This window comes from Sorghum bicolor, chromosome 6 (assembly GCF_000003195.3).
Source record: "Sorghum bicolor cultivar BTx623 chromosome 6, Sorghum_bicolor_NCBIv3, whole genome shotgun sequence".
NCBI classification, from domain to species: domain Eukaryota; kingdom Viridiplantae; phylum Streptophyta; class Magnoliopsida; order Poales; family Poaceae; genus Sorghum; species Sorghum bicolor.
In genome coordinates, this window is record NC_012875.2 from 29,342,666 (window position 1) to 29,351,204 (window position 8,539).

The 8,539-nt window shown below is 43.2% G+C and overlaps 1 long non-coding RNA gene across 1 annotated transcript; it reads left to right on the top strand.

Moving 5' to 3' along the window:
- On the top strand, positions 5,878 to 7,180 carry LOC110436226. Its single transcript, XR_002454031.1, has 3 exons — positions 5,878 to 5,936; positions 6,353 to 6,498; positions 7,002 to 7,180. It is a non-coding gene; the product is annotated as an uncharacterized LOC110436226 (long non-coding RNA).

The following is an 8,539-nucleotide window of genomic DNA, read 5'->3' on the forward strand; positions in this document are numbered from 1 at the left end:
CGCCTCCCTTCTCCTTCTTTGAGTCGTCACTCCCATCCCTTTTGAATCCTAGACCATCGAAATGCCTTTTCAGCATACGACAGTCCTTGAGCTTGTGGTTGGCACCTCCCTTATGGTAAGGGCATGGCTCTTCGAGCATCTTGTCGAAAATGCCCCCATCTGGGGGCCTCGAGCCTTCTTCCGCTCCATGGCGGCGACGAGATCGTCGTCGAAGTTCTCCTGCTTGAACTGCCGCACTTTCTGCTTCTTCTTGTTCTTCTTGAGTCCTCGACTGGGGGTCCCTTCTTCATCAGCAGGCCGCTTGCCTTTACCTCCTTCACCACTGAAGAAGGCTCCGACCGCTTCTTCCCCTGCCACGTAGTTTGCCACTACGTCCATGAGCTCATCGACGGTCTGAGGTCGATTCCGACCCAATTCCCGCACCAAGTCTCGACTGGTGGTACCAGAGACAAAGGCCAGGATGACGTCGTGGTCGGGGATGTGTGGCAGCTCGGTGCGCTGCTTCGAGAAGCGTCGAGCATACTCTCGAAGAGTTTCTCCTGACTTCTATTTGCAATTGTTGAGGTCACATGAGTTCCTGGGCCGTATGTAAGTCCCTTTGAAATTACCCTCGAAGACCCTAACCAAATCGACCCAGTCGTGGATCTGATTTGCCGAAAGTTCCTCGAGCCATCGACGGGCGGTGTCAGAGAGGAAGAGGGGTAGCTGTCTGATGATGGCTCGATCATCCCCTCGAGCGCCTCCTAGCTGACAGGCCAGCCTGAAATCGGCCAGCCACAACTCTGGTTTGGTCTCGCCATTGTATTTCGCGATGCTGGTCGGGGGTCGGAACGGACTGGGCAGGGGCGTGCTGCGGATTGCCTTGCTGAACACCCGTGGGCCTGGTGGCTCGGGGACCATTCGGTCCTCATCGCTGTCGTACCTCCCACCGCGATGTGCGCTGTAACCGCGTTTGTAACACTCCTAGTGTTAGCTTGCATATTAACCATGAGCATTGCATTAACATAAGCATCATCATGCTCATTCATAAGCATCTATCATGTTCACATGTCATCTTATGTATACCATGTATGATTGAATTGCTTGTGTGACTTGAATTGAGTGGCTATAAGGGGTAACCAATGCAAACAAGTGTACATTGTCTTCCAAATTACTTCAATCATGTTTGGAATATCATTTGGAGCAAAGTCCATGTTGAAGGTTTTGTCCAAAAACACCCCTAAGTCATGGTTAACCCTAGAATGACCTTTTTGACCCCCCTAGACCTCTTTTCAAAGATGTTTTATGAAACTGGTATTAGAGACCTTGCATGTCTTCGGCACCTGAAACAAAGTTGTAGATAATTTCATAAGCTACAAAAGTTATGTTGATGACTTTTTATGAAAAAGCATAGAACACCTCCAAAAATTGCTCACAAGACAAAAATTAGGGCTGATTTCATACTTAGCCGAATTTGGCTAAGTGTTGGATCACGCAGTTTCGACCAAGGGTTGTTTGGAGCCTAGTAGTTTGAAATCCAGACCGAGTTAGGCTTTGATCTTGTAATCATAGTTGTAGAACTCGTGTAGCTCTGTCCAAAGGAACAAGTTTGAGCCAAAACCATCGAGTGAGCTGAGAGTAAAATGTTGGTGAACTTTGGGTTTCAGACACGGTCGACGACGACTGAATCGTGCGATTCAGTTTCGTCAGTCGCCGGCCGGCCGACGCGTGGATGACCCGTAGCGGCCGTACGTCGACGGCGACCCCGCCTGTCAGCCTCGGCGCCTTCACTTGGACGCCACGACGCCACCTCGAGCCTCGGTCGTCCTCATTTCGCCTCTCCAGCGCCCTCTCCCTTCTCCTTTTCGCCTCGGCGAGCTCCGCCGTGGAACGGCCGCGTCGCCCGAGCTCTTCTCGCCGTCTCTGGCCAAGCCAGCCCGCCAAAAGCTTCGCCAGAGCCTCCTCTACCTCGGCGGTCACCTCCTTGGCCACTGTCGAGCACGGGTAAGGCGGCATTGCCGAGCTCCGAGCAGTTCTTCCTCGCCTGAGTTCCGCCCGAGCTCTCCGGCAACGTGGCCAGGCCTCTCTGCTCCACCATTTCCCTCCATTCTTGTACCTATCGCTTCCCCTTGGTTCACTGATGCTCGGCGTGAACCTCTACCGCGTCGCCATTGCCTGGATCCGCTGGCGTACCGCCGCGCAGCGCCGCCTCTCCGCCATTCCCGACGGCGAGCACCCTAGAGTCCAGTAGAGCGCGCGTAAAGTAGGTCAACAGAGTCGCCTTGATGAGAGGAACACGTAGGTGCCCTTAGATCCGGCCGAGACCTCGTCGTCGTCGAGCTTCGCCGGCGACGAGCATCTCCCCTGTCCCCGTCTCACTGACGTGTGGGTCCCGGATGTCAGTCTCTCGGTTTCACCCCCCTGGGTCACTGTTGTTACAGATCCTGTGCTGTTTTTGTAAAATTCATATCTGGAGGTTTAGAGATCCAAATGTGGTGATTCCAATTTTGCTAGGTTCCAGCATAAGTCTAGTTTTTAATAAAAATATGAAACATGCCATGTTTTTGCAGAAATAAATAGATATAAATTAATCTTGGATTTTCAGTGGGTAATTATATCTTGAGATCTATTGATCTGCTGGCCATGCAAATTTAGGGAGTTGTTACTCATGTTGTTAATAGGCTCTGATAAATTTTTCATGATTTTTGGAAGCCTGGTTAAGAAGTTAAAAATAATTCTTGCTTAAATAGGAGTTTCATGTGACATTTTTAATAAATCGATTATAGCCCCTTTTGAGATGAAACTTGCTGAGGGTTGTACTTATGAGTAGACAAAGCAAGGAAAAATCTGAAATCTGTTGTTTGACACTTTTTGATAGGGTTTCACACTTATGCCTTGCATGCCTATAATAACTTGTTATTTTTATACTTCACAATGTGTATGTGCAAATGTTCTGAAAATTTTACAGTGATCTTATGTTAGCCTAAGTAGCTTGCTGTAATTTTTTTAGGATTTTTGGAAGACTTGGAGTATATGTTCATTAAATTACCCTAATAATTAAATAAATGGAAAAGGTGATGATAGAAATAGTTTTAGACCTTGCCATGATGTTTTCTGGTGTTCCTTAGATATGTTATATCTGTTGGTGCAATTGGTTTATCCCTGTGATACATTCTCAATATGTGCAAAATATTATTTTCGCTATTATTGCCTTTCCTAGAGCATTTCTGTACCATTGATAGCAAATGATTGAGAACTATTTAAAGATGTATTTTCTGGGAAAACTTGTCTACAACAAACTTGTAACTAACTTACTGATCTACTTCGTGTCCAAATTTCATGGCCTTTGGTTGAGTAGTTTGAAAGCTGTGCATATTTCAAGTGGCTGCTGCAAAGTGCTTGCTCTCTGGATTTTCCAGAGCAGCCAGCCAACTTTGTAGATTTTGGCATATTTAAGTTGGGAATCAGTCTGGGATGTCTAAACGTGGACTGTAGATAATTTGCTAAGCTTTCCAGAAAGTGCTTACTTGCTTAATTTGGTTAAATGATGCTTAAGTTATGGCTGAAACTTGTGACCGGTTGGTTTGTCTACTAAACCAGTGATTGGGTAAGAGTAGCTAGGACTTGTTTAACTTGTCTATTTAGTCTCTCTACCAGAGAAGAAGTATGCACTTACTTGTTATTCCATGATTTACTTAATCTTAGAAGTTTATGCCCATGTTATACCTTGTTTACGTCCCTTTGGCTCCTCATCTTGGCATCATACATCATATGTGCATTCTCTTTATTCATCTCCTTGTCATGCATCCATAGGTGTACCCAAGGGAGTAACGGTGCTGGAGTTCGAGCTGCCGGAGCCGGAAGGACAGCAAGAGGAGCTACCTCAAGGAGCTGAGGAGGAGGACGACTTGCCGGAGTGTCCCGACCATCGTCCATCCACTTACGTTGAAGGCAAGCCCCGGAGCATTATAAGCCTCCTACTATTTTATTATCATGTTCAGCTATCAAGTGACTATGGTTATATATTGTTGCATTAAGTGGTAGGCGTTGATATGACACCCTTGCTGCATAATGACTACCTTGTCCACCTTAAACATTACCAAAGTAGGTCCAGGATCGAAGTAATGCTTAGCCATGCTTAGCTCGGTAGAAGCCGGGTGATTTCCTATCACCTGCGAGAGTTAGGTGGATGATGATCACGGTTGGCTATATTTGCTATCGTGGAAATAACCATGTGTTAATAATGAATTTGAGACCGGGCGGGATGACGATAGTGCAGCAACAAGGCATGGAGGTCTTGGGTGTGAATCTATCCCCGTCTGTGTCGTTTAAGGACCGAATCGCTGTACTTTGTCGTTTAAGGACCGAATCGCTGTACGTCCCCGTGTCATGTTGAACGCATGCCTATCACTTAGTTGGACGGATAAGTCGTTCCGACCGCGAAGCCTACGAGTGCAACTCAGGCCGGATACCCCGTTCTGTATGAGTGCGCACCCCGGTTGGTAGTAAGGATGTGCGGGGAGTCAATGGCGTAAGACCAAGGTGTTAGGTTAGAGTCCTGACCCTGGCAGATTGGCGGTCCCTGGGGGTGCGGTGCTGGACGGACCCGCGAATTGGTCCGGAGTTGTGCTAAAGGTGATCCGAGCTGCCGTCATGAAGTATGCTTGGGTGAGTGTTAGGAATAACCCTCCAGCTGGATAGGAATCGATTCGAATCGCCGTCTCTCCCGGATAGTGAGAACTTGACTTGGGCAGCGGCAACATAGAATTCACTAAATAAACTTAATGGTTATGATGAGAATGATGATGGCTATGTGATAATCCGGATATGGTTATTATCTCCTACAACTAAAAAGACTAAAGAGGGGACATCGTTTTGGTGCGACAATCGTTCGTCCTGTCGCTCTGCCTTCCGTGTGATACCGCCGCGACTTCAGTTGGAAGGTCACGGGCAGGTGGGACCAACGATCGCCGCCTCTCCCTCGCTCCGCCTCGCGACTCCCATCGAACCGTACACAAGCACAAGCCTGAAGCCCCCACGATTGCGAGACCTTGCCCTCTCCCTCGCTCCGTCGTCGCTAGCACCGCCGCCTCTTGATCGCACTAGAGTTGCTCCGCCGACCAGACGCTGCTGGACACCGCCGCCTCCATGGTCGCCCGCCGCTGCCCGGATCGCTAGGTGTGCCAATCCCTTCTCATCCCTTCCAGGAACGCAAAAGTACCCTAATTCTCTGACGCCGCCGGACGACACCACCTAGGATCGCCCGCTGGCACGTTTCTGTTGTGTGTACATGCTGCTAACTTTGATCGGCGTCTGCAGTTCTGTGTGCATACACATGTCCTTTTGTTGGATCTGCGCCTGCAGTTCTCTGTGCTTTGCATTGAATGTTCCTAGCCCTTCTGCTCTTGATTCTCCCCATCTTGATGGCATTTGGATAGATAATGCAAATGGGATCAGGATATGTGGTTTTCTGGCTTGGGATCAGGATATGTGGTTTTCTTGGTTTGGGATCAGGATATGTGGTTTTCTCGGATTCATTTTTTGTCAACACGGATTAAATGTGTACCTATGTCCTGTATCTTTAGCCTTAGTTTAAGATTATCAACTTCACTTTATAATCGTAAGATGATCTGGTTTTAAACTATTTTGCAATCATTAATCTTATATGGTTTGTACAGGACTTTGCAGTCATTAAGTATTTTGCAGTCATTAATTTTATATGGTTTTGTTCCCAAAATTGTTTAGAATTTGCCAAATTTGAATTTGCAGCTCTGTCAACTGAACATGGTATCTAACAACATGTCGTGCCTATGTGAAGACCTGCTACTGGTTTTGCTTTACCTCTGAATCCCCCATACAGTAGACTCATCTTATCACCTTGCATATGATGCATTTTGCAGCCTGAAGAGCAACTCAAGGATCACCTGCTCGTTTATTTGTGGCATGCTGCAAAAAAGGTTAGGGTCAAATGCTGCTCCTATGGATTTGCTACCGGTTTTAAACTGTTCACTTTTAACCATACATCTTTCAGTTTTAAAGAGGTTCTGATATATATCTGCTATGCTGCTCCTCTCTTGTCGTAGGTTTGCTATTCCTATAGTCCGGTGTCTATGTGCAGATACTGAATAAAGTAATCTGAACTTTCCAATCAAAACCATGAATATCTTCAACAATACTGTCAGCAATGGTGACTGATTCAATGATCAGTATCTGATTGTTATCTATCTGCAATTCTAAACTGAGATTTCAAGAGTTTCATTCTGCCCGTATTATTTTAATCCAATCTAACTTTCCATAGTATCTTTGTTGAATAAAGGCCTCTAAAGTTTCTATTTAATCATGAACTATGCTCTTTTTATTGCTCTGTTTGTAGTTTAGCTTTGGGGTGCTACCATCCACCAGAGTTGATTTGCTTGCTGCAATTATTGGACTGAGCACATGAAACACATGCAGAAACTTTTCTTTCTTATGAGCTCCAGTTTCGATGGTCAGAATTCATAAAGACGTGACTTTCTATAGGTATGATTTCTGCCTATGTCATAAAAAACTCTTGGCCTTTAAGTTCATTGCCATGATCAGTTAGCTACCATTATATATTACATATATAGAAGAGCTAAGTAATATCATTGTACTTCTAACTGTGAATTTTTATCATGAGCTTGCGAAATAGTAGCATCTTGACATTAGGAACACATCCATCACACCAACCGGCCTGTCTGGACAGTCCATTTTTTTTATTTTTGTAGTTAATTTTACAAAAGCAATGGTCAAGTATAGCAAAGACAAGTCCTTGATAATATCAGTTAATCTATTATTTAATTTTTAATCTATGCAGACCACTCTACAAAAATACAAATCTCTGAAAAAGCTTGTGCATGTGTGGATTTAAACTTCACACTATGATATAAGCATGTCTCAAAGTATTGATATATTGATCAGTCATACGAAAAGCTCAACCATCAGCAGTATCCTTGTGATAATCATTTAGCTTACTAAATATTTGCTTTTATGTTTCCTTTCAGCTCATGATATTTAATGTGAGACAGCAAGGAGCAACATGTATGGCTATACGATAGAGAGGCATGAAAGACTTAATATGGTCTTTGCATATAAAATGTTTGTATCTCTGTTTATTCTTTAAACAATATGATGTAGGCAGGCAAGCATAAGAATGGCAAATTTTGATTGAAGTTGAAATAAAGCGAATGGAAGAATTTGAGTGACTATGACTTTTGAATTGTGTGTGTTTGTGTGTGTCTCATTGTTTGCAATATTATATTTCTTATCTGTACTGCCAGCATGAAAGAAACGTTGTACAGATGCTAGCATGAAAGAAACGCTGCCAGGAAAATGGTGAGGCCTGAAACTTGTAAGATAAATTTATGCTAATTGGGATGGATTAAGCAAAGGATCATAAAGTTGATCTGAAATTTTCAAAGCATAATTTGATTATTCTTCTGATCTTTGCGAAATTCGGTTATGGTGTTGAATAGGTAACATATTCACCACAAGAGTTATACATGACAAAATAATGAAAACAAAGGTAAGGATTTCTGAAATATTTTATGTCAAGCTACTTAAATATAATGTTTTTTTATGTTCTGTCCTTCAAATACATAGGCGTGAATGAATGCTTAAGCTCTCGTTCACCTTCTCATTAATTCGATCATATCGGAGGGACCTATTCATAGTTGCAATTACCAGGCGTTCTCATGCTGTTGCGCAATGAGACACTAATCAGAAGGCTGGTATAGATGAGAAATTGTGAATTCATTAAGAATCGTGTGAAGGCAGATCAGTTGTGTTTGACTTTCAAGCTTTTTATCCTCTTAACAAATGGATTGCATCAGTAACAAGTTAGTGGTAATAATAGTAAGTGATGACCGTATTTTATTATATTTGTACATAAATTTGCAAATGGAATCGGTGATCTGTGACATGATAGGTTGCCAATATGATTTGCTAATTTTTAAAATTGTTCTCTATGTTGTGAAACTTGTAGATGTTAATTAGAGCCTGTTGATTTTTTATGAGATATATTTTAAGTTCAATGGCAATGACAATTGCTTGAACCTATGGTCTAGCGGCTACAATTATCTTGGTGCTATTTTTTATTCCCATCGTAACATACAAGCATAATTAGCAACCAAAGTTAAATTATCATGACATTATTTTGTTCCCATTGCAACTGTCACAGATCCCACCTTATTATCCTAATAAATAGGTTCTATTGCATCTTATTATCCTAACAAATTGGTTATGTCTAATGGTATATATATTACACATAGTAACAATGTCATCATCATGCAGGTTCATATGATAAATTTTAGGCCGAAATTGGCTGTTGTCAGCGCTAAATTGTCTATGGATGCGGGATGGTGTTGTTAAACCCAAGAGCTCTTCTGATATTGTGATCGTAGAAAAACCATGCAACAAGATACTTATATTGAATTAGGTTCTTATAGTTGAACTTGATTGTTTCACAGTTTCACAACAAACTTGAGTTATAATACTCTAATTATTGTCTATCCTTCACAAAGACTTATGTAATATTGATGTG